This window comes from Anomaloglossus baeobatrachus, chromosome 1 (genome assembly GCF_048569485.1).
Source record: "Anomaloglossus baeobatrachus isolate aAnoBae1 chromosome 1, aAnoBae1.hap1, whole genome shotgun sequence".
NCBI lineage: Eukaryota > Metazoa > Chordata > Amphibia > Anura > Aromobatidae > Anomaloglossus > Anomaloglossus baeobatrachus.
The window spans coordinates 615,550,276-615,577,807 of record NC_134353.1 but is presented as its reverse complement, the minus strand read 5'-3'; the positions used below and the strand labels follow the sequence as shown (position 1 = coordinate 615,577,807).

The 27,532-nt window shown below is 46.9% G+C and overlaps 1 protein-coding gene across 1 annotated transcript in view; it reads left to right on the top strand.

Moving 5' to 3' along the window:
• SLC35D2 (solute carrier family 35 member D2) overlaps positions 1-27,532 on the top strand; it is a 188,266-nt gene that overhangs the window by 38,130 nt on the left and 122,604 nt on the right. The window lies entirely within an intron of this gene.

The following is a 27,532-nucleotide window of genomic DNA, read 5'->3' as shown; positions in this document are numbered from 1 at the left end:
ATACTGCGGCATACAGTATCTGGATACATTGCGCAAGTTTATATAATTTCTGAGCCTCCTGATCTGACCAAATTTTGCCTCTGAGAAGAATCAATGATAAAAAAAACAAGCCCCTGTGCTCTACTGTAATAAAAAGACCATTATAAACATTCTTACTGATCTAGTATAGGGATAGGGGTTAATGTTAAAATCCCTAGTGGTCAGGGGCAGACATACCAACGGTGCAGCTACACAGTGGCCCAGTAGGAGGGGGGTCCAAACAACTACCGAAGATGTTGGTTCCCTCAAAGAGACAGCGTAAGCAGGAACACAAAGAGGAGAGACAGGGGCCATTCTGGTGTTATTGACAGACAGGCTCGCTGTGCTTCACTCTGCATATAACATGCGTCCCTGCCTCTCCTATTACTGTTTCTCCGCCGCTGACAGGATCTTTGCAGGAGTCGCGCGACACTGCAGGGAGAGAGTGGCTGACACTGAGCATTACGCCTCATTCACACAGAGCCGTCACTAGAATTTCAGGACCCCATACTGGCAAAATTTTTGGGCCCCCTTGAGACTCTGCCCAGACTCCACCCTTTAAACCTTCCACACTCTCACCATCATTCTTGGAAAAGTGTATGTGTGTACATATATACATACACACACACAAAGTGTTAGCACCCTTGAAGCTGTTCTAGAAAATTAAGTGTTTCCCTCAGAAAATTAATTGTACACCCCCTACACTGCCCCTCTCCATAATACCTCTCCCACACTGCCCCATGTATAATATCCCCCCACACACACTGCCCGTCTGTATAATATACCCACACACTTTGTTTTATTAGCGTGTCAAGCTAATATAGCGTGGGATATGTCAACATTGCATGTCTTAAAGAGGCACTAAACTTAGAAATTAAGAGAAATAAATATGAAGTAATTTTTTCCATGATATTAGAAATTTCTGCACCTTTAAAATAAATATATATACATATATATATATATATATATATATATATATATATATATATATTTATATATATATATATATATATATATATATATATATATATATGATATGGAGGCATTTTAAAGGTAGGGTTTGTATTGTCGTCATTGTATTGAATTACAAAGGGAAAATGTTAAATTCTGATGTCAGCCCTTAAATCACAGCTCCTGATCTTATATTTCTTTAACAACTAGTTGGTCAAGTTAAACATCATATCTTGCTTAACATTAGTAGATCTTAAATCTAAAGAATAGGCTTATAGAAGAATTATACAAAACAACATGATAATCAACTGTTCTAGAAGGAATTAAACAATGTGATATGTCTCTTGCAATTCGGACAGCTGAGTGGTTGTCTGAAGCATAACTGAATTTAAGCATTTAAAGCACTCCTGCACCCGTGCCTACTGTCCTATACTCACCTTCTGGCAGCTCTAGTGTTTCATGCAGCGCGCCGGAGGTCACAATTCAATACAAGTCAATGATAGCCTTGTTGTGCCCCTGTTCTGGCTCTCATAAAGATGCATTTCCTGACGTAACTTCTGACTTTTCGCCAGGCAGAAGTTATGGTCACAAAATGCCATGGGACTAATGCCACTTAGAAAAATTCTGAAACTAAAGGAAGGTGAGTATATACAGGGAGCCAAGGTCTTATATTTAAAGAGCAACTCCATTGCTGAGAAAAAACCTTGCTGGTGCTTTAAAAAATGTAGAATTTTTTTCTCTTTCACTCAGTTATGTTTTGCTTGAGTCTTCCAGCTTGCAGTGGGGACTTCTCAAATGAGATGTTATCAGGAGGCTGGCACTGTGGCCACTACTGCAGTTGCTGTACCCATCTTAAAACAGATCATCATCAGAGTTGATCCTTTTAGGAGCTGGGCTATTCTAGAATATACCAACGCATGCTCAATACGCTGTCCCTGCTCACCATTGTGTTACTTTGAGTGTGCCTCCTCCTCACTTGTGAACCACAGTGTGAACATATTCTTACATCCTTGTGCACTATGTGGTTAAACAAAAGGTAATTTTCTGCTGATACATGCTAATATCAATATATTTTGACTAGATAATCCCACCAACTGCAAAGGTTGGACTTGCAGGGTTAGGCTGGTTTCACATATGTTTGCCCCTACGTTCAGTGGCTATTTGGCGTTTACATTTCAAACCTCTCAAAACGGGGCAATTTACTATAATGGTGCAGACGGAGTCACAGTGTGTTCTGTCGTGCATCATTTTGAGCCGTATCCACCTTTTGGAGGCAGGCATCAAGACATAGTCAACTATGTCTTGGTCCCCACATCAAATAGATATATACAGCCGAAAATGATGCATGATAGAACACATTGTGCCTCCATCTGCATCATTATAGTCAATGGCCCCTTCATTGGGGGGATTCGAATGTTACCTCTGACAAGGCCATGAATGTAGTTGTAAATTCGATGAAAAATGAGTCATGTTCTTAAACAGTAAATTAAAGCAGAATCAAAGGGATATAGGTAGAAATTAGTGGATTGCTTTGTGCAACCAATGTCCAGTTCAGTGCTCTCTCCCTGCACAAAGTTCCATACACTACAGAATTCCAAGCACAGCTCATGATTAGATGGATTGGTGAGACGTCACCGATGCAGCGCACGCCAATTAGATGACATCATGCTAAGCCATGAAATCAAACCCAGAAGCTCAGAAATGTGTGCTGCACTGACCTGGACCATGGTTTCACAAAGTGATCCACACATCTATAGATAGAGGATACTTTCTGACTTCTTGGGTCCCAGCAGTCAATTCTTCAGTAATCCCAAAAATGGTGCTTTGAACCCTGCAATTGGGCTCCTCCAACCACTATTTGGAATAGAACAGGAAAATAAAGTCAAAGCCAGCGGAGTCTGGCAGCAGCTCTCACTGAGAAGGCAGGAATATGGTTGAGCCAAGTGTCCATTTGCATGCAGGTGTCAAGAGAGATGGCTTGCCTATGCCATTTAATCAGTAAATACCTACAGTGTTATCTGAAAGTCTTGGCACGCTTGAAATTGTTCCAGAAAATGATTGCAATTTCACATGTTTTGTGATACCCATGTTTATTTCCTTTGTGTGTATTGGAATAAAATAAAAATAACAAAGAAAGGCAAATTGGACATAATTTCACGCAAAACTCCAAAAATAGGCAGACAAAATTATTGGCATCTTTCCAAAACTGTGGGTAAACAACTTTGTTTCAAGCATTTGATGCTCGTTCAAACATACCTGAGGCATGTATCAGGTGTGGGCAATATGAAAATCACACCTGGAACCACATAAAATAGGAAGAAGTTGACTCAATCTTTGCATTTTGTGTCTGTGTGTGCCACACTAAGCAATGAGAACATAAAGAGATGAAGAAAAATGTCTGAGCACTTGAGAATCAAAATTGTTAAAAAATATCAACAATCTCAAGGTTACAAGTCCATATGCCAGAGGTTCTTGATGTTCCTTTGTTCGTGGTGCTGTCACAATGACTATGGAATAGTGGGAACTGGGGCTTCTAATCTGTCCCTCAAGATAGATGGGCCCTATGCTATTCCTAATCTCAGGGATATTCCTGATGGTGCAGATGCCTGAGTCTCCTTCCTTGCCCTGGTTCTGACCAGTCCTGATCTTATTCCCCCCTCCTCCCAGGGAGGGACAGGACAGGAGTGTGATGAAACCCACAGATAAAGAAAGACAAGGAAAACCGAAACTCTTTCAAACAGCACACACGCAAACAGGAAAAGGCAATAGGAGATTAAGAAGGAAAACGAAAGTAGGACGGAAGCTACAAAACAACAGGAGTAAGTTCCACAACCGCACTAAGCAATAAGCACAACTTTCACAGACAGTCTGGGACACTACACCTGTCACGTCTCCACCGGAGTCAACTTCTGCTTCAATCACCAGCTGCCGCCGCGTCACCTCTTTGGGCGGTGCTGGGGACAGGGGAGCAGTCAGTGGCTCTGCTGGGTGCAGGCTCCACTCATCTATTAGGCTGGGTTTCACAAGAACCTGCAGTACCACTGGTTGACTGTGGTGGTATGTGCCTTTCAGCTGAGTAGATACCTTTCATCTGGGGCCAATGGGAATTCACCATACCCCTCTTATGCTTTCTCCCTTCTGCTGGCAGGTGCCAGATATAGTTCTGTAAATCCCTGCTGGTCTCTGGTTTCTTGCTGTTTGTATTCCCGTTCATTGACCTTAGCTTGACTACCTGACCACTCTTCTGCCTGCCGTTCCAGTACTTTGCTGCTAACTCTGGTCTTGACCCTTAGCTTGTTTACCTGACCACTCTTTTACCTGCAGTTTCTGTACTTCGCAGCTAGTTCTGGTTTTGACCCTTAGCTTGATATCTGACCTCTCTCCCGCCTGACAATTTTTGCCCCTGATCTACCTTCTGGATTTGACCCTGCCTGGTTACTGCTCTTCTCAGGACTGCAATCTTGTGCGGGCAGTGATCAACTGGGCCCTGTCGTAATTCTAAATCTACAGTTAGGTCCAGAAATATTTGAACAGTGACACAATTTTCGCGAGTTGGGCTCTGCATGCCACCACATTGGATTTGAAATGAAACCTCTACAACAGAATTTAAGTGCAGATTGTAACGTTTAATTTGAAGGTTTGAACAAAAATATCTGGTAGAAATTGTAGGAATTGTACACATTTCTTTACAAACACTCCACATTTTAGGAGGTCAAAAGTAATTGGACAAATAAACCAAACCCAAACAAAATATTTTTACTTTCAATATTTTGTTGCGAATCCTTTGGAGGCAATCACTGCCTTAAGTCTGGAACCCATGGACATCACCAAACGCTGGGTTTCCTCCTTCTTAATGCTTTGCCAGGCCTTTACAGCCGCAGCCTTCAGGTCTTGCTTGTTTGTGGGTCTTTCCGTCTTAAGTCTGGATTTGAGCAAGTGAAATGCATGCTCAATTGGGTTAAGATCTGGTGATTGACTTGGCCATTGCAGAATGTTCCACTTTTTTGCACTCATGAACTCCTGGGTAGCTTTGGCTGTATGCTTGGGGTCATTGTCCATCTGTACTATGAAGCGCCGTCCGATCAACTTTGCGGCATTTGGCTGAATCTGGGCTGAAAGTATATCCTGGTACACTTCAGAATTCATCCGGCTACTCTTGTCTGCTGTTATGTCATCAATAAACACAAGTGACCCAGTGCCATTGAAAGCCATGCATGCCCATGCCATCACGTTGCCTCCACCATGTTTTACAGAGGATGTGGTGTGCCTTGGATCATGTGCCGTTCCCTTTCTTCTCCAAACTTTTTTCTTCCCATCATTCTGGTACAGGTTGATCTTTGTCTCATCTGTCCATAGAATACTTTTCCAGAACTGAGCTGGCTTCATGAGGTGTTTTTCAGCAAATTTAACTCTGGCCTGTCTATTTTTGGAATTGATGAATGGTTTGCATCTAGATGTGAACCCTTTGTATTTACTTTCATGGAGTCTTCTCTTTACTGTTGACTTAGAGACAGATACACCTACTTCACTGAGAGTGTTCTGGACTTCAGTTGATGTTGTGAACGGGTTCTTCTTCACCAAAGAAAGTATGCGGCGATCATCCACCACTGTTGTCATCCATGGACGCCCAGGCCTTTTTGAGTTCCCAAGCTCACCAGTCAATTCCTTTTTTCTCAGAATGTACCCGACTGTTGATTTTGCTACTCCAAGCATGTCTGCTATCTCTCTGATGGATTTTTTCTTTTTTTTCAGCCTCAGGATGTTCTGCTTTACCTCAATTGAGAGTTCCTTAGACCGCATGTTGTCTGGTCACAGCAACAGCTTCAAAATGCAAAACCACACACCTGTAATCAACCCCAGACCTTTTAACGCATTGATTACATGTTAACGAGGGAGACGCCTTCAGAGTTAATTGCAGCCCTTAGAGTCCCTTGTCCAATTACTTTTGGTCCCTTGAAAAAGAGGAGGCTATGCATTACAGAGCTATGATTCCTAAACCCTTTCTCCGATTTGGATGTGAAAACTCTCATATTGCAGCTGGGAGTGTGCACTTTCAACCCATATTATATATATAATTGTATTTCTGAACATGTTTTTGTAAACAGCTAAAATAACAAAACTTGTGTCACTGTCCAAATATTTCTGGCCCTGACTGTATGTATAGGGATTAAAGGGTTGTGGGGTCCAGGGTCCTGCTTTGTGTGCGGTTGCCTCTATTCACCTGTTTCACCGATCCTGAGTCCGTGGCTCCAGGCAGGTCTCATAACACCTCACTGACCAACATAGAACAAACTATAGCTGGCATGAGTGGAAGGTTTCAACCAGCATATATAGGAGGGAAATAGATTTGATAGGACTCTCTACAACATGGGATCAAAGGAGCAAGCAGACCAGCAGAGATCAACTCTTACTAGCCTGCCTATGAATTAATACACAGCAGGAAGATGCCCGAGTCTGCCTGTGTTGATCCCCGACACCAGAGAAACAATCAGGTGGAGTGTCAGAATCTGCAATCTGAACAGAGGCTGACGCTGCCACGACAGTTGACGAAATGTGTGCAAACCTCCTTGTAACAGTACCTCTCTCTCTAAGAGTTGCCCCTGGACCCTCAGGACCTGGTCTCTCAGGATGGAGATGATGGAATGTCCTAACCAGGAGCTCAGCATGGATATCTGATGCTGGTACCCAAGTCCTCTCCTCAGGACCATAACCTCATCAATGTACCAAGTACTGTAATGAATGATGAACAAAATGAGAATGAACTATTTTGGACACTTGAAATTCTAATAACCCATTGAATAAGACCCAAAGCGGAGGTAAGGGAAAAGGGTTTCTCAATCCCACATATTTCTTTAACAGAGATCTATGGAAAACATTATGAATCTTGTAAGTTGCTGGTAACGGCAGGCGGAAAGCAACTGTGTTAATAACTGCTGTGATCTTGTATGTATGGACCCATAAACCGAGGTCCTCACTTCAGTGAAGGTATTGTAAGCTTAATTTTTCTTGTAGATAACCTCACCAGATGACCCACACACGGGTTCCAACTAGGCAAACGTCTACAGTTTATACTTAGAGCACATGTCACGCAAATGCTGATGAACCCTCTCTCATGTAGATGATAATGCTGAGACCAATTGGTCCTTCCCAGGTACCTCTGACGAGTGTCCCTCCTGAAATGTACAGAACTGGGGATGCCGACCATAGACACAAAAAAAGGTGATACACCAGAATATCTACTGCTGTGATTTATGTCAAATTCAGCAAGAGGAAAGAACAAGGATCACTCTACCTTATTATCATAAACAAAACAATTTAAATACTGTTCCAATTTTTGATTCATGAGTTCTACTTGCTCATGAGACTGAGGGTGGAACGCCAACGGATTACATAGTTTGATCCCTAACCGAGAGCAGAAAGGTCTCCAAATGTTGGCAATAAACTGAGTTCCTCTATCAGAGACAATATTAGATGGGACTCCATGGAGTTTTACAATCTCATGTACAAACACCTGGGTAAAGTCTTGGCATTAGGTAACGACTGTTAAGCGATAAAATGTGTCAGCTTTGCAAACCTGTCCACTGCAACTAAAATGATCATATTACTAGAAGAGGTAGGTAAAACCATAATAAAGTCCTTTGAAATGTCTGTCCAAGCTTTACTAGGAACACTCAAAGTCTGCAAACATCCCGAAGGATGAGAGTGAGATGCCTCTGAGCGCGCATGATTGGCACATGCAGACACATAGGATATCATATCCCTCCAGATTCTGGGCAACCGAAAGCAACACAATATGAGTTCCAGAATACCTTTTAACCACAGTGTGACCAGCCAGGATAGAATCATAATGCTCTCCCAGAAACATAAGAGGAAGAGTCAGGGGAACAAGCGATTTGTTCACCTGAACCCGAGACTGCACATCACCTTGAGCCTTAGCATTCTTAAGCTGGGTTTACACACTGCAACATCGCAAAGGACATCGCTGTAACGTCACCGGTTTGGTGACGCAATAGCGACCTCCCTAAGTCTCTGCTAAGTCGCTGGTGAGCTGTCAAACAGGCAAACCTGGCCAACAACTCAACAGCGATCCGGACCTGCAGAGCGACCTAGCTGGTTGTTGGGGACGTTGATAAGCAGCCTTTTGAAAGGGAAGTTGCTAACAAAGTCTCTGCAAAGTCTTCACACACTGAAACTTCATGCTGCACAGCGGGAAACAAAGGACCTAGGAATGGTCCTGAACGATTTGTAACGATTACAACTTCACAGCAGGGGCCGGGTCGCTGATAAGTTTCACACACTGCAACATCGCAAACAACATCGCTATTGCGTCACAAAACCGGTGACGTTACAGCGATGTCGTTTGAGATGTTGCAGTGTGTAAACCCAGCTTTAGACTCCACATAAGTAATGTGTGCTGACACCACCACTCCCTTCTGAAGAATGGGGACAGATTCCTCAATGGGTCCCCCCTCAGAAAACTCCTTGCCAAAGTATTTGCTTTAGTATTTTTAGAACGGGGCGATAAGTAACAAAATAATTAAACCTATTCAAAAATAATGACCACTGAGCTTATCTCAGTGTAAGGCACTTAGCCGACACAAGGTAAAGAAGGTTTTTAAGCTCGGTAATTACTGTAACCGAATGAATAGCTCCGTCCAGAAAGTGTTGTCATTCTTTAAATGCCTAACTTGATCACCAGCAATTCCAAGATAATTTCTTAGAAAAGAAAGCAGATGGACACAGTTTATCAAAAGACAGATCTTGAGTCAATACAGCTCCCACCTCAATTTCTAACTCATAAATCTCCATAGTAAAAGGTTGAGATGAGTTTTCTGACTGCTGTGTTTCCTTGAACATAGAGTGGCAGGTACTGACAAAGTGTCCCTTTTTGCCACAGAAAAATAAATTCCTCCCCTTTTAGGAGTAGTGGAGTTTCTTCCCCATGGGACATCCCAGCATGCTGCATGGACTCAGATGAAGCCTTAGGAGGTAATGTCGGAACAGTAAGCCCCTCCTAGAGAATCTTGGTTTTATGAGACCTCAGACGGAAATGGTGATCAATATGTCCCCAGTCAAGAGTGAGACCACAATTCCCACTCACTATGCTTTACTACCAGAGGAGTGGGGACATAGACGGAAATATAATTTACATGCTGAGCTCCCCCGAAAATCTCTCTGGGAAAGGCATTTTGGGTTCAGATGATTCAGTGATCAGAACAGATTGTGCCAGTATGGCAGACTGCAATTGTCACTGTACCACCCCCTTTAATTGGGCCACCTGGAGAGGCAAGGTCTGCAATTACCTCAATACCCAGCAACCGGGTCCATGCTGGATTATAAACTACGGCCAGCTATAATGTCACTATGACTATGGGATAGTGGGGAACTGGTGCTTCTAATCTGTGCATCATGCTAGGTGGGCCCTATGCTATCCTGAATCTCAGGGATACTTCTGATGATGGAGATGCCTTATTCTCCTTCCTGGCCCTGCTCCTGACCGTTCCTGATCTGATTTCTCCTTACCTTCACCCCAGGATGTGATGGTGTAGGAGTGCTATGACTCACACAGATAATGACAGACAAGGAAAAGCCAAAAATCTGTTAAACAGCATGCACACACAGGATAAGACAATAAGAGATTCAGGAGGAAAACAAGACCAAGAAGGATGCTACAAAACAAAATGAGTAAACTAAGCAATAAGCCCAACTTTGACCAGACAGTCTGGGACAACACATCTTACAGACCAAAATAGAACAAACTATAGGTGGCATGGGTGGAAGTATTTAAATAGGAGGTAAGCAGATATGATAGACCTCCCCACACCATGTGGTCAAAAGAGCAAGCAGACCAACAGAAATTAACTCTTGCTAGCCTACCTATGAATCAGCACACAGCAGAACTACACCCAAGTCTGCCTGTGTTGATCCAGACACCACAGAAACCTTCGGGCACAGTGTCAGAATCTGCAATGTGAAAGAGAGGCTGACCCTGCCATGACAGTTGGTGACATTTGTACAAAACTTTGACAGGTGCGCAACATAATCAAGAAATTTACAACCCATTGCACTGTAGCTAATTTCCCTGAATGTGGATGGCCATAGTGTTTCATTTCATTCAAATGTGGACAAATAGTTCACGCTTACACTGATGCACCCTGAACCTGCAAGACAACTTGAATTTCTTTGGAACTTGATAGGAGCTACTTAGCCACCATCCAGACTATCCTGCATTGAAACTTTGCATACATTTTTCTTTGCCATCCATGTCCAGGGAGATTACCTACAGTGTCATGGGTTCTAAACTTCTTGATTATGTTGCACACTGTGGACAATGAAACATCAAGATCTCTGAAGATAAGACTTAAGAACCAAAATTGTTGAAAAATATCAACAATCTCAAAGCTACAAGTCCTCAGACAGCTCTCTTCTCCTTTTTCTGTTCTCCATGCTTAGTGTGGCACACACAGACACACATTGCACATTGCAAAGATTGAGTCAACCTCTCCCCTTTTTATCTGGTTTCATGTATGATTTTCATATTGCCCACACCTATTACTTGCCACGGGTGAGTTTGATCGAGCAACACATGCTTGAAACAAATTTTACCCACAATTTTGGAAAGGTGCTGACAAATTTGTCCTGGCCATTTTTGGGGGATTTGTGTGAAAGTATGTCCAGTTTGCTTTTTTTCCCTGTCTTGTTTGGTTTTGTTTGTGGTCCTCAATACACTCAAAGCTCAAAGGAAATAAATGTGTTTAACAAAATTAACATAATATGTGTATCTGCATTTTCGATGCGCTTTCATTGTGTTTTCCCTGCATTTTGGCTGCGTTTGGGCTGCGTTTTGAACAGTGCGTTTTTAAAGGAGAAATAAAATATGATAGGATAGGATTTGATAGATAGCTAGAATACATAGATACAGTGCTGGCCAAAAGTATTGGCACCCCTGCAATTCTGTCAGATAATACTCAGTTTCGTCTTGAAAATGATTGCAATCACAAATTCTTTGGTATTATTATCTTCATTTAATTTGTCTTCAATGAAAAAAAAAAATGTGTTGTCATAAAGCCAAATTGGATATAATTCCACACCACACATAAAAAAGGGGGTGGACAAAAGTATTGGCACTGTTTGAAAAATCATGTGATGCTTCTCTAATTTGTGTAATGAACAGCACCTGTAACTTACCTGTGGCACCTAACAGGTGTTGGCAATAACTAAATCACACTTGCAGCCAGTTGACATGGATTAAAGTTGACTCAACCTCTGTCCTGTGTCCTTGTGTGTACCACATTGAGCATGGAGAAAAGAAAGAAGACCAAAGAACTGTCTGAGGACTTGACAATCCAAATTGTGAGGAAGCATGAGAAATCTCAAGGCTACAAGTCCATCTCCAAAGACCTGAAAGTTCCTGTGTCTACGGTGCGCAGTGTCATCAAGAAGTTTAAAGCCCATGGCACTGTGGCTAACCTCTCTAGATGTGGAAGGAAAAGAAAAATTGACGAGAAATTTCAACCCAAGATTGTGCGGATGGTGGGTAAAGAACCTCGACTAACATCCAAACAAGTTCAACCTACCCTGCAGTCCGAGGGTACAACAGTGTCAACCCGTACTATCCGTCGGCATCTGAATGAAAAAAAACTGTATGGTAGGATACCCAGGAAGACCCCACTTCTTAACCCGAGACATAAAAAAGCCAGGCTGGAGTTTGCCAAAACTTACCTGAGAAAGCCTAAAACGTTTTGGAAGAATGTTCTCTGGTCAGATGAGACAAAAGTAGAGCTTTTTGGGAAAAGCCATCAACATAGAGTTTACAGGAAAAAAAAGAGGCATTCAAAGAAAAGAACACGGTCCCTACAGTCAAACATGGCGGAGGTTCCCTGATGTTTTGGGGTTGCTTTGCTGCTTGACCGTGTGCATGGCATTATGAAGTCTGAAGACTACCAACAAATTTTGTGAGTGGGTGGCGTCCTGATGGATGAAATGGAGCGTTGGGGGGCGGCGCAAATCTGCTGGAGGAACAGCAACGGTCAGCAGAGAGCCCGCCCCCATGGACGATTTACAAAATTTACATAGCAAAAGGTACAAGTTTATAAAGTATTTAATTTGGTTTAAAAGGGGCCACAAAAAGTACAGGAACCTTGCTAGAATGCAGCCCAGGAGCTGCAGAGGGGGAAACTGTTAAGTTTAAAACAAAATTTCTGATGACAGGTTCCCTTTAAAGGGAATTGTGGCGCCCTGGACAAGCCAGGGGCCACAGAGCACAGCATCAACACACCCCACACTCCCAGCAGGCACACAGAAGTCAGACACAAAACCCTTGTTGCCTTCCTACAGAGGCTGATGATCACACCAGGGGGTGGGCCAGGTGGTTGGTCCCGCCCACCAAGGAGTTCACAGTCCTGGAGGCGGGAAAACAGACAGTCTAGTTTTGACAGTGAAAGTGGAAGGAGGAAAGTGTGGTAGTGGAGCAACTGACTGACAGCGTCCGGGTGTGTGGCCCGGGCGGAACAGCAAGGTTGGCAGACGGGGCTGACCATCTGCAGGAGTGGCCTATCCGAGTTACCGTAAGGACCGTGGACGGGCGGTGGCCCGGCGGTACCGGACCGCTACACAAAGAGAAGCCAGCACCATCTGGCAGGGGCTTTTCGGACCCCGGCAAGGCTAGGAGTCGCCGTGAATTTGCCAAATCCGTTAGTGAAGGGGACCTCCTGGGTTTCCAAACAGTCAAGCCCCGACAGAAAGCAACAGTCCAACCAACAGAGGGAGACACCGCCACCGCCAAGGCAACCGTTTCTCAGGGCCAGAGCGTGCGGGCAAAGAGGGGCTCCTCCAGCCCATATCCAAGCTGGGGAGCGGGTTACCGGTGGGAACCCATCGGAACCATCAACCGTACTTAGGTGCAGGGAAAGGCAGTCACCATCAACCTGCCGGGAGAAACAACAACGCAGCCGTCTGTGGGACCCGTCCATCCAGCCGAGTGTTTTACCGAGAACTGTGTCTTCATCATTGGGCTGAGTGAGTACCACCGTGCCGTGTGGCACAGCACTGCCCCTGCGACCCTGCACCTCGCCAGGCCCCGTAACCCGCCTGCCATCCATCCCTACCCCATCACCGGGCCCCGGGACAACTAACCCCCTACCCACGGAGGGGAGAACTAACAACAAAGCTGCTCCCTGTCACCGCTCCCGGGATCCCCGTCCAGAGCAGCGGTGGTGTCACCATTATCATCACAGCCGTGGGTAGCGTCACGGACAATAAATCCCCACAATTAATCCAAATCCGCTTTTCACTCACGGGCGAGGAGCGCCGCTCGAGTCCCCGGGATCCGGCCCACCGCTCGAGCCACCACCGAGCAGCAGCAGCCGCAGCGGCGGCCGGACCCGAGCAGTGGGAGAGCGCAGCGTCCCCTCCTCCGCCCGCGACAATTTGGCGTCACGAACAGGATCCTACCGTTCTACCGACTGGTGGAAGTGCGCCTTGTGTGACCGCCGGAGGTGTCCGGCCGGAAAATTTGAAAAGCCGCCATCTTGGGCGCGAAGAGTTCCCACTCGAGCGTCTCCTCGAGTAGTGAAGGCGCGAAGGCCTAAACCCTGCCCCGATAGAGGAGGAGCTGGAAAGAGGCTAAGGGGGACAGAAACAAGATGTCTGCGCCCGACGAAGCCGCTGGAGGAGCGGCGGACGCAGCCGCGGGAGCACCCGTAAATGGAAATGGGCCTGCCCAGGCCCCGGCCGCGTTGGCGGGGGGCGCCGCGGCCCCAGCTCTCGCTCAGGTGATGCCGTTCTCTTTGCCCTATGTGCCCGGAGCTGCCTGGCTACCGCAGTACGATGGGAAACCTGATGCCTTGCAGGTTTTCCGGAAAAAACTTAGTCCGCTGCTAGAACTGTACCCCCTGACTGATAAGCAACGTGCAGCGCTAGTGCTGGGGCAGCTAACCGGCGTGGCTGAGCAAGAGGCGGAGACCTGGGCCGAGGGGGACCGGTCCTCTGTAGCCTCCATATTTGAAAAGCTGCAGACTGCATTTGAGACCCGTACCGAGGCAGAGTTGCAGATGCAGTTCTATCAATGCCGACAAAGGCCCGCAGACAGCATTCGGGATTATGCTCTGCGCCTGCAAACTGCACTCCGCACACTGAAGCGGGTGGACACCATCAGCAGTGTGGACAGTAACAAGATGTTAAGTGAGCAGTTTGTGCAGGGGATGAGGTCCTCAGAGGACCGTAAGCAGCTTCGGCTGTGGGCCCTAGAACACCCTGACGTGGACTTTGCCGTATTAAAGGAACGGGCCATCAAAGCTCTGCAACCCCCCGCATTGGAAGCTCCTGAGCCAACCCCGTGGCCAGTTGAGACTGCTCCCGTTGTGGTGGCTCCTACCCCACCGGCACCTCCAGTGCCTGCAGCCCCAAGCGGGACGATGGAAGAGCTCGCTGCTCGAGTTCGCCGCATGGATGGGGACCTTGCTAAGATTCTCGCCGCACTCCAGTCTCCAACCAGATCCCAGGCACCGGTGGAGATGCAGCTCGCCGACAGCCCGGAGGACGTCCCCTGGATGCAGCGGAGAAGGGCCAATGGCTCACGGAACGGGCCCCCAATCTGTTACAGGTGCAGCAAACCCGGCCACTACTCCCGACGGTGTCCGTTAAACGAGCAACCCCTGGGGCCATGGGCCAATCCTCAGGAGTAGAACCCCATGGCCCCCCAGACTGGTGGGAACGGTACATCGGGGCCCGGCCTATCATCCCCGTGGCTGTGGATGGCATACCGGTGATGGCTCTCCTGGACACTGGATCACAGGTAACCACTATACCATACACACTGTATCAACGGTATTGGGGAAAAGACGAGCTGGCTCCCCCAGATGCCAGTATAACACTGATTGCTGCTGATGGACTCCCATTGACCCAAGTGGGATACAAGCAAGTGGCCATGACTGTGGGACGAGCTGAACTGCAACACCAGGGTATGATTGTGATAATGAATGAACCCAGTGATCATAACCCAAAGATAGTGCTAGGAACTAATGTGATGGAGCACTGTATGAGTGATGTGCTGACCCTACTGCAGCAGCTGGCCGCCACGGCGGCGGGGAGCCGACAGAGAGCTGTGCAGCGTGAGATCCGAGCCTTGATATACCGCCAGCATGTGAACTCGACAGGAGGAGAGATTGGTGGGGTGAGAGTGATGGATGTTGCCCCGTTGATTGTGCCCCCTAGGAGCGAGATGATGATTTGGTGTAGGGCAGCAGTAGGGCCCCAGGGGCGTGACTACCCTGCCATGATAAAGCCCATGCCCTCCGAGCACTAGCCCACACTAATGGCCGCCTGAGGTGTGGTAGATGTAAAGAAGGGGAGAGTGCCTGTGAGGGTGCTGAACTGTGGGGAGGAAGAAGTCAGGCTTCTCCGGTATGCTACACTTGCCAAGTTGCTCACTCTGGATCCCCACACCATCCGCGAGGCAGTTCCCCCAACCTCACCACCGACTGCCAGCACTCGCCCGCTTCAAGGGGAGTTAGATGAGTGGCACCAACAGTTACATGTAGGCACTGACGATACCCCTACACATCACAAAGAAGGGGTATACCGGGTGGTACGAGAGTATGAGCAAGTTTTTAGCAAACATCCCCTAGACTTTGGGCAGATTAAAGGGGTACAACACCATATCCCCACCGGTGAACACCCTCCTATCAAAGAGAGGTACAGGCCTATGCCCCCTGCACACTACCAATGTGCCAAGGACATGTTGAAGAACATGAGGGAGGCAGGGGTTATCAGGGACAGCTGTAGTCCCTGGGCTGCCCCGTTGGTACTGGTTAAGAAGAAGGACGGCACCATGCGGATGTGTGTGGATTACCGGAAGATTAACCAGATAACGCATAAAGATGCTTACCCACTGCCCCGTATTGAAGAGTCCTTGGCCGCACTGAGAACCGCAAACTACTTCTCTACCCTTGACCTCACCAGCGGGTACTGGCAAGTGGCCGTGGCACCCGAGGACTGGGAGAAACCTGCCTTCACCACCCCAATGGGGCTCTGTGAATTCAATAGTATGCCGTTCGGTCTGTGCAACGCCCCTGGAACCTTCCAACGGCTGATGGAATGCTGTCTGGGGCATCAAAATTTCGAGACCGTCCTGTTATACCTGGATGATGTGATTGTGTACTCCCAGACATATGAAGCCCACCTGGAGCACCTGGCCGAGGTGTTCGCGTCCCTTGCCAAATACGGGATGAAGTTGAGGCCCTCCAAGTGTCATCTGCTGAAACCCAGAGTGCAGTACCTGGGGCATGTGGTGGGTGCAGAAGGTGTCGCCCCCGACCCCGAGAAGATCACTGCCATCCAAGACTGGCCGAGACCAACCACAGTGAGGGAAGTAAGGCAGTTTCTGGGTCTGGTGGGGTACTACTGTCGCTTCATCAAGGGGTACACGAAGATGGCTGCCCCCATGCAAGACCTCCTCGTGGGACAGACCAAAGGTGGCAGACCCCTCGGAGCCCCACTGGTGTGGGAAGAGAGGCATGAGGAATCCTTCCGCCAGCTGAAAGCGGCCTTGACCGGAGAGGAGATCCTAGCGTATCCTGATTACAGCCACCCGTTCATCCTCTACACCGATGCCAGCAATGTGGGCTTAGGGGCAGTCTTATCCCAGGTCCAAGACGGGAAGGAAAAAGTGATTGCTTATGCTAGCCGAAAGCTCCGACCGACTGAAAGGAATCCTGAGAACTACAGCTCTTTCAAGCTCGAGCTCCTGGCGCTGGTGTGGGCTATCACCGAGCGGTTCCGCCATTACCTGGCTGCAGCAAAGTTCACCGCTTTCACGGATAACAATCCGCTGACCCACCTGGACACGGCCAAGTTGGGCGCGTTGGAACAGCGGTGGGTGGCCCGGCTAGCCAACTACGATTTCACCATCAAATACAGGGCCGGTCGTGCCAATGTTAATGCTGATGCACTCTCTCGGATGCCCCACTTGTCGGAAGAAGGGTGCGAGGATGACGACCTCGAAGAGATCGAGTTGCCTGCATTCCACCAGCCACCAACTGAGAAGGTGCATGTCCACCAACAACGGGTGAACCTGGACCCGCTGCCCAGTCAGGAGTGGCAGGAAGCTCAGAATCAGGCGCCCGCTGTCCGCCTAGTCAAGATCCTGGTGGAGCAAGGCGCTGCTGGAATAGACGTTGCTGCCCCAGCTGAAGCCCAACGCCTGTGGCGAGAACGGACCCGGCTGTATCTACACCAGGGTAAGTTGTACCGTGAGCTGATTAACCCGAAGACTCATGAGAAAATCCACCAGTTGGTGATTCCCCAAGCTAATGTGCCCACCGTTCTACAAGCGTACCATGATAGTGCCGGACACTTCGGATGGAAGAAGCTGGAAATGCTGTTGAGAGAGTGGTTCTATTGGAGCGGGAAGCGGGAGTCTGTAGAGGCCTGGTGCCGAGAGTGCGGCCCTTGCACGCTGAGAAGGAAGGACGAGGCCAGCCAGAAGGCGCCCCTACACCCGATCGTTACACATCAACTGCTGGAGCTGGTCGCCCTGGACCATGTAAAGCTCACCCCCAGCCGAAGTGGGTACACCTACGCTCTAACCATAGTAGACCACTATTCAAGGTTCATGGTGGTTGTCCCAGTCAAAGACCTAACTGGCCGTACCGCCACTAGAGCGTTCCAGGCTTATTTCTGTCGACCACATGGATACCCTGAGAAGGTGCTTACTGACCAAGGCCCGGCCTTTGAAGCGGAGGTGTTCCATGAGTTTTGTCAGTTGTACGGCTGCAAGAAGATCCGGACCACGCCTTACCATGCCCAGACCAACGGCATGTGTGAGAAGATGAACCACTTGGTCCTGGGCCTCCTCAAGACGTTGCCGCTAGAAGAGCGGAACCTGTGGCCAGAGAAGCTACCTGACTTGGTCGATATGTACAACAATATTCCTTCCAGCTCAACGAAGTGCACCCCAGCATACCTGATGAGGGCTCGCCCCGGCCGGCTACCGGTGGATCTGGACATGGGAATGGAAGCCCCAGAAGCACTCCCTTCGACAGCTGAATGGGAAACTCGGCGGAGGGTGCAATACCGACAGATTCAGGAATATGTTGAGAAGAACTTGAGTCGGAGTCGGGAACAGCAGAAGCAGCGCTTCAACCAGAGGGCGTCTGCTGGCCCTTTCCAGCCTGGAGATGTAGTGCGGAAGAGGAGGACCCACAAGCTGAATGATCAATGGGAACAAACCCCATACGTCATACAGCCTACAGGATGGGAAGATGGGAAGGCTTACCAGATCAGTCGTGACCAAGGGGGCACTTTGGCCACGGTTTCCCGGGACCATCTAAAGAGGTGCCCACCAGCATTGAGGGCAGCGGCTGAAGTTCCGGTTCCTCCACCAGCGGATGAGGCAAAAGAGGTAATCCACACCGTGATGGGTGACTTCCCAGCGGACTGGCCTACACAGAACGGCGCAGTGATTCTTCCAGTGATACTGTTCCCACAACCCGTGGATGAAGAAGTGATGGAGGCGGTCAACCGTGAGCCAGTGCCAGTGCCCAGGGATGAACCTGTGCCCAGCTCCCCTATGCCTCCGCCTGCCCCACACGATAACAGGGAAGAGGAACCGATTGTTCCCTCTCCCCCGCTGCCTGTTACCACTGATACCGGACCTCGGAGGTCCACTCGCCCCAACCTTGGTAGACCCCCACTTAGGTACATGGAAACTACTATTTAGAGGGGGGGAGAACATTGTGTGTTAAAAATGCAGTTTGAAAAGTTTGAAAATGAATAAGTGAATGATACTGTGGAAACGTCACCTGATTGAAGCCTTGATTTGCAACCTTGATTTGAAACCGGTCGTTGCCGGCAACTGGTCCCCGTTGGGACCCCCTTCACCAAGTTTTGCATAAGGGACTCCTTATGAACAGGCCCGAGAACTTGCAGGGCAACCACAAACTTAGTGACATGTAAATAAAAATGTTTGTTGTGGCTTCCACCGTGACCGCCTCCGGAGAGGCAGATTGGAAGAAGGGCCCGCAGTGGAGCAGGCTGGGGCCCAGCCACCACCGGAACCGGTGGCGATCCTCTGGGGGTTTCAGGGGTTCCCCATGGACGTGGGTCCCCTGAAAAGGACAGAACCCGCTCGGGCAACTTGTGCAGGACTGGGGTCAAGGGGTGCTGCCTGTTTGCTTAGGGGCAGCATCAGGGCCAGGTTGCTTGGGTGGGAAAGAGCGGAAGCCGTAACCGTAACGTTTAAGTAAGAGTACCTCCCGATGTGGGAAGAAGTTATTATAATTGTATTGTGTGTTACCGTTTTTGTATTTTTCAGTTGGTGAAAATAAAACCGGTGATGGACGGGCAGCCCGCGGACGGTCTGCATTTAACTAAGGGGGAATGTGGCGCCCTGGACAAGCCAGGGGCCACAGAGCACAACATCAACACACCCCACACTCCCAGCAGGCACACCGAAGTCAGACACAAAACCCTTGTTGCCTTCCTCCAGGGGCTGATGATCGCACCAGGGGGTGGGCCAGGCGGTTGGTCTCGCCCACCGAGGAGTTCACAGTCCTGGAGGCAGGAAAACAGACAGTCTAGTTTTGACAGTGAAAGTGGAAGGAGGAAAGTGTGGTAGTGGAGCAACTGACTGACAGCGTCCAGGTGTGTGGCCCGGGTGGAACAGCAAGGTTGGCAGACGGTGGTGACCGTCTGCAGGAGTGGCCTATCCGAGTTACCGTAAGGACCGTGGATGGGCGGTGGCCCAGCAGTTCGGACCGGTACACAAAGAGAAGCCAGCACCATCTGGCAGGGGCTTTTCAGACCCCGGCAAGGCTAGGAGTCGCCGTGAATTTGCCGAATCCGTTAGTGAAGGGGACCCCCTGGGTTTCCAAACAGTCAAGCCCCGACAGAAGGCAACAGTCCAGCCAACAGAGGGAGACATCGCCACCGCCAAGGCAACCGTTTCTCAGGGCCAGAGCCTGCGGGCGAAGAGGGGCTCCTCCAGCCCATATCCAAGCTGGGGAGCGAGTTACTGGTGGGAACCCATCGGAACCATCAACCGTACTTAGGTGCAGGGAAAGGCAGTCACCATCAACCTGCCGGGAGAAACAACACCGCAGCCGTCTGTGGGACCCATCCATCCAGCCGAGTGTTTTACCGAGAACTGTGTCTTCATCATTGGGCTGAGTGAGTACCACCGTGCCGTGCGGCACAGCGCTGCCCCTGCGACCCTGCACCTCGCCAGGCCCCGTAACCCGCCTGCTATCCATCCCTACCCCATCACCGGGCCCCGGGACAACCAATCCCTACCCACGGAGGGGAGAACTAACAACAAAGCTGCTCCCTGTCACCGCTCCCGGGATCCCCGTCCAGAGCAGCGGTGGTGTCACCATTATCACCACAGCCGTGGGTGGCGTCACGGACAATAAATCCCCACAATTAATCCAAATCCCCTTTTCACTCACGGGCGAGGAGCGCTGCTCAAGTCCCCGGGATCCGGCCCACCGCTCGAGCCACCACTGAGCAGCAGCAGCGGTGGCCGGACCCGAGCAGTGGGAGAGCACAGCGACGTTACACAGCGGGCCACCAATAGAAGTGGAGGGGCAGAGAGCAGCCACATAAACGTCACTCCCACCTCGTTGCCTGAGGATGCAGGTACGGTGTTGTTCGTTGTTCCCGGGGTGTCACGCGTAGAGATGTGTGCTGCCTCAGGAACGACGAACAACCTGCGTCCAAAATGAACAACGATATTTGGGAAAGGAACGACGTGTCAACAATCAACGACTTTTGCCGTTTTTCGGATCATTAACAGTCGCTCGTAGATGTCACACGCAACGACGTCGCTAACAACGCCGGATGAGTGTCACAAATTCCGTGACCCTAGCGATATCTCGTTAGCGATGTAGTTGAGTGTAACGGGGCCTTAATGACAAAGCTAAATTTTATAAATTTGACCAGTGTCCCGTTCTAAGTATATCACAAGGAAAGAAATAACAATTTTTTTCCTTTCCAAAAAGGACTACACAACGTCACAGTAAATTAATAGTTTTATTATCATCAAATGAAAATCCACACAAAAAGAACACCACACCATAAAAATAGTAAATTGCAGTCAAAAAGAGAGTATATACGGGTTAAGCGGTATTATATTGCACATAAACCTCCAATAAAGGGACCTATGCTGTATATCTGTTCTAGGAGTAAACAAGCTGACCAATATATATTGCACAAAAAATGGGGTGATAAAGTGACCAGTGCTAAAGGCCTATTGCAATGACCATAAGGGCCTGTGCAAAATCTCTGCAGATATAATACTATTGTAAAAAAGCATTTTTGCACAACCCCTGTATGCCATTTTACCTGTTATAAAGTGACATGTATAGTCACGGCCAGAATCACATACAAAAAATCCCCATTGTTCCTCAATGCATCGCTTCGAAAACCGCTTCCCAGGATTGGCTGCGCTGAGTGGATAAGTCCACCATGCGTGCGCAGAACAAATTCTAAACGCAAGTGCGTCCTGTGGGTAGCGGAACCGCAGAGAGAGGCAAAGAGGAGCAACTGGGTCAATATGTGAAAAAATGCAATAAGATTGAAACAGACTCGTTATTAACAGCAGTTATGGTCATAAAATATAATTATGTGCTAAATCCCAGTTGCTCCAAAGGATGTTATAACCAAACAGCCTCTATAACGAAGGCTGCACACTGTAAGACTCCATAGACAATCACTAATGCGTCTGCTGTAAGGCAGTATTACGCAATGTACTGAACGTAAATACGTTCACTAAGTCCTATATCCATAACATCACTAAAGGGCAAGAGTTACCTGGGATGATGATTTCACCGCAAACACCCGATTCCCTGACACGTGTTTTGCTCCCGGCTTCTACAGAGGGCATGTCGGGCAATAGCAGCTGAGAGGATTATATACATCACTCCCACCAATGGAGGACCCTGTGGGCGCTTACGTCAGTCCATCACCTCCCATTATGAAAGTAACTTCCTGCCGGGCGATCATGGAGCGCACGCTGCGTGGCACACACCAGATGTGTGCAGCGACGCAGGAGCGTCCCATGCTAATACGCCCATTATTCAGTTCCGGGAGGATTTCAGGACACGGCAAGCGTACGATCCCATGGATTGTGATCATTACTATTAAACCACAAATGGGGACTGATTATTGTATTCTTCGGGAGATCCAAAACCCACATGAACAGTGTGATCAACAGAAAAAACACATTGAATGACATTCAGGAGTATGCCTCAGATGGATATATAAATAAATAGTTCACATAGGTTCTCCAATTTTCATATTAGCAGTAGACACTTTTTCTATAAATACGGTCCCACTTTTTCAAGTCCAATCTTGAAGGGACATTCCACTGCTAATCCCAAGATGACAGTGGATAATATTTTTCATTCTCACAACGATCCAAAATGGGTCCCGATCTCACCATTTTACCATGGTAATATATCCAACATATTGGGGTAAATATCTCAATATTCAAAAAGCAATGTGCAATTTATCTAAAACTAAAAACAAGTACACAAGTAAATAAAAATACGTGATATAAATATATGAAATAAGTGAGTTAAAAACATGAAATCACCCCATTATCCATTACCCAAACAACTTTAAAATAATCACTTTATTTTAAAATTTAAAAAGATTAAAAGAATAAAAACCAGAATTGACAAAGAGATATTGAGATGAAACCTACAAAAATGCTCCAAATCCCAGGGTCTCATTGAAACCCTGTGGATTCAATGTACCTAACCTGAAGATCCACCGACATTCTACTCTTGCTAAGATCTTACTCAAATCCCCTCCCCTAATGCCTAATACTACTTGATCAATGGCTTTCACTTTAAGGACATGAGGATTGCTATTATGAAATTCCTTAAAGTGACGTGGAAGGGTTTTAAGCTGGGTACAATCTTCCACCGTCTGAGCTTTCTCTGGCTGGGGCCAGTGATATGGAGGAGGGTGGAAGTGGGGAAGATCAGGACCCAGAGGTAGGTAGCTGGGTAACAGTTAGAAGAAGAGGTAGGGGGAAAAGTGTCAGGGAGCCTAGTCCTGACCTGGCACAACCTAGTAAATATGCCTGTTTGGCTGATATTAGGAATGAAGGGCCTGGACTAGGGTCACTACAGCAGGATGTTGCTCCTAGAAACCAGGAAAACAACTTCTGTAGGAAGGAGGGAAATAGGAGTGCAGCAAAGCCCAGACAGATGTTGGTGGTAGGGGACTCTATAATTAGGCGGACAGACAGGGTCATCTGTCGCCGAGACCGTGAATGCCGAACAGTGTGTTGTCTGCCGGGTGCTCGGGTTCGGCATATTGTGGATCGGATAGACAGATTGCTGGGTGGGGCTGGGGAAAACCCAGCGGTCATGGTGCACATTGGTACTAATGACAAAGTTAGAGGCAGGTGGAAGGTCCTTAAAAATGATTACAGGGAACTAGGAGAGAAGCTGAAGTCCAGGACCTCCAAGGTGGTGTTTTCAGAAATACTACCGGTGCCACGAGCATCACTAGAAAGACAGCGGGAGCTTAGGGAGATAAATATGTGGCTTAGAAATTGGTGCAGGAAGGAAGGGTTCGGGTTCATGGAGAACTGGGCCGACTTCTCAGTCGGCTACAGGCTCTACGGTAGGGACGGGCTGCACCTCAATGGGGAAGGTGCAGCTGTGCTGGGGGAGAAAATGGTCAGACGGATGGAGGAGCTTTTAAACTAGGATCGGGGGGGAGGGAGGGTAGTGGAGCAAATAAGGGGATAGATAGAGCAGATAGAGACAGGGAGACGGTAGGGGTCAATGAAGGATTAGGGGGGGATGGGACATACAAGGAACGTAGGGAGGCTAGGAGTAATAAAAGTGTTAATAGGATTAAATGTCTACTGGCAAATGCAAGAAGTCTTGCAAACAAAATGAATGAATTGGAGACTCTTATGTCAACCATCGATTATGATGTGGTGGGCATTACGGAAACCTGGCTAGATGAAAGCCATGACTGGGTGACAAATATACAGGGTTATAGTACATTTAGGAAGGACAGGAAAGGCCAAAAAGGTGGTGGGGTGTGTATATTTATTAAATCTAACCTAAAACCTGTGTTGTATGATGACATTGAGGGGAACAGCAACAATGTAGAGTCAGTATGGGTAAATGTACATGGGGAGGGGAATAATGGAAAAATGCTAATTGGAGTTTGCTATAAGCCTCCTAACATACCTGAACAAATAGAGGGTGAAATGCTGGAACAAATTGAAAAGGCAGCTAATAATAATAATCGGGTTCTTATTATGGGGGATTTCAACTATCCAGACATTCAGTGGGACATAGAATCTTCTGGTTCTGCTAAAAGCTGTAAGTTCTTATCTACCATTCAAGACCATTTCCTCTCTCAGATGGTAGGTGAACCGACCAGGGGAGATAATTTGCTAGATCTGGTCCTGTCAAATAGACCGGATACAATTTCAGATCTACAGGTCCGGGAGCACTTGGGCACCAGCGATCATAATATGGTAAGCTTCAACATAATATTTAATAGAACATTTCAAAGGGGGAATGCTAAAACCTGGAATTTTAGAAAAGCTGATTTCAACAAATTAAGGGAAGAGCTTAAATGTGTAGATTGGGACAAAGTCATGGTAACTGGGGATACTGAACATAAATGGGGTAAGTTTAAGGATATACTACTAGAGTCCTGTAAAAACGTATACCCACTGGTAATAAATTGTCCAGGAATAAAAAGAAACCACTATGGATAAATAAGACTGTACAAAGTATAATAAAACAAAAACAAAGGGCATTTAAAATCTTAAAGGCTGAGAATACAGAAATAGCATTGCAGGAGTATAAAGATATCAATAGGAAATGTAAAAAAGAAATCAAACAAGCAAAATTAGCTACTGAAACAAAAATCGCCAATGACATTAAAATAAATCCCAAAATCTTTTATAAATACATTAATGCCAAAAGGAAAACAAAGGATAGTATCGGCCCCTTAAAATATTATAACAAGTTAGTTATAGAGGACAAACAAAAGACTGAGATATTAAATAGGCATTTCTCATCTGTATTCACCAAGGAACTGACTGTACCATGGATCATTCAACAAGGGAAAAATCAAAGTCCACCACCCGATATAATTAATTTAACACAAGATGAAGTACGCCTACGTCTGAGTAAATTAAACATTGACAAATCCCCAGGGCCAGATGGCATTCATCCACGAATATTAAGGGAATTGAGCTCCGTAATCGACAGACCGCTGTATCTCATCTTTTTAGACTCACTTGTAACAGGGTTGGTGCCTCAGGATTGGAGGATTGCTGATGTGGTACCGATATTTAAGAAAGGTAAGAGGGTAGATCCAGGCAACTACCGTCCAGTAAGCCTGACATCAGTAGTATGCAAAGTTTTTGAGGGCATTTTAAGGGATGACATGCAAAAATATATTGCAGAAAATAATATGATAACTGACAAACAGCATGGATTCATGAAAGATAAGTCGTGTTTAACCAACCTGTTGGGGTTCTATGAGGGGGTAAGTTCAAACCTGGATATTGGTAATGCAGCTGATGTGATTTATTTGGACTTTGCAAAGGCATTTGATACTGTACCACATAATAGCCTTATACTAAAGCTCCAGAAGCAAGGACTAGGGGACACAATATGCAACTGGGTAAGAAATTGGCTAAAAGATAGGAAACAAAGAGTAGTCATAAATGGTACATTCTCTAAATGGGCTATAGTCAGCAGTGGGGTGCCGCAGGGATCTGTGCTTGGACCGATTCTTTTTACTCTCTTTATTAATGACCTTGTGGATGGGATTGATAGTACAGTGTCAGTCTTTGCCGATGACACCAAACTATGTAGGATATTAAAAACTGACCTGGATAGTACAATATTACAAAAAGATCTGGATAAGATGTCAGAATGGGCAGATACTTGGCAAATGAGATTTAATGTTGATAAATGTAAAGTAATGCACCTAGGACGGAGTAATCCTATAGCTGCGTATACATTAAATGGAAGTAAACTCGGGACTACAGAACAGGAGAAGGACTTGGGTATTCTCATTACAAATAAGCTGAGCAGCAGCACTCAATGTCAAGCAGCAGCTGCTAAAGCAAACAAGATTTTAGGGTGTATAAAAAGAGAGATTAGATCCCGTGATCCCAACGTATTGTTACCCCTCTATAAATCACTTGTAAGGCCACATCTGGAATACGGGATCCAGTTTTGGGCTCCACATTTTAAAAAGGACATTCAGAAGTTAGAGTCAGTTCAAAGGCGGGCAACTAGACTATTACAAGGAATGGAAGGCCTCCCATATGATGACAGGTTGAAAAAGTTAGATATGTTTAGCTTAGAAAAAAGACGTCTCAGAGGAGATCTCATTTATATGTATAAATACATGTGTGGTCAATATAAAGGACTGGCACATGACTTATTTCTTCCAAAGACAGTACTAAGGACCAGGGGGCACTCACTGCGAGTGGAAGAAAAGCGATTCCGACACCTAAATAGGAAAGGGTTCTTTACAGTTAGAGCGGTCAGACTGTGGAATACACTACCACAAGAGGTAGTAATGGCAGATACTATAACAGCTTTTAAAAAAGGGCTGGATGATTTCCTCAGTACACAAAACATTGTTGGTTATAAATGACTTAGTGACTAAATGTAGAACTGGTGGAGGAAGGTTGAACTAGATGGACCTAGGTCTTTTTTCAACCTAAGTAACTATGTAACTATGCAACCGTCCTCGCCTTGGCAATATCCCTTCAATGTTCCCGTATTCGGATTTTAAATTCACGGGTCGTAAGGCCCACATACAATTTTTTGCACGGGCACTCACCTAAATAAATTACTCCTTTCGAGGAGCATGTTAATCGTTTTCGTATGGTGAATTGTTTCGTGCCATCAAAGTTGGTAAAATTCTTGGACTTAGTGAAATTGGCACAGGCCTTACAGAGACCACACGGGAAAAAGCCCTGATCCGACAGGGGTATCTCTTTTTTGTTTATTGCTTCACGATCAAAGTGGCTATGCACAAGTGTGTCCTTGAGATTTTTTGATCTACGTGCTGTAATCAAGGGTTTAGTGGGGAGGAACTTCCTCATAATCGGATCCGAATGTAAGATCCCCCAATGTTTATTCATAATCTCCCTCATTTCCATCCATTTATTGTGATATGTAGTGATAAATCGAATTTGCTCTATTTTTTTTTGGTTATCACTCTTATATTTAGACCCTTGGCCCTTAGAGAATAACAAAGTATTTCTTGAGGTATGTACAGCTCATTGATAACCTTTTCGAATCGTTTTTTTGCTGTAACCCCTCTCCAAAAATCTATTGGCCAATTCACCCGATTGTTCTTCAAAGGACCCCTGGTCCGAACAAATGCGTTTAGTCCTTAAAAATTGACCCACGGGTATCCCTGAAATCACTGTCTTGGGATGTGAGGAGGAGGCATGTAGCAAACTGTTAGTGGCTGTACCCTTTCTAAAGATGGAAGTCGAGAGAAAACCATCATCTCTAGTTTTAATCAAAATATCCAAAAAATCGAGTTC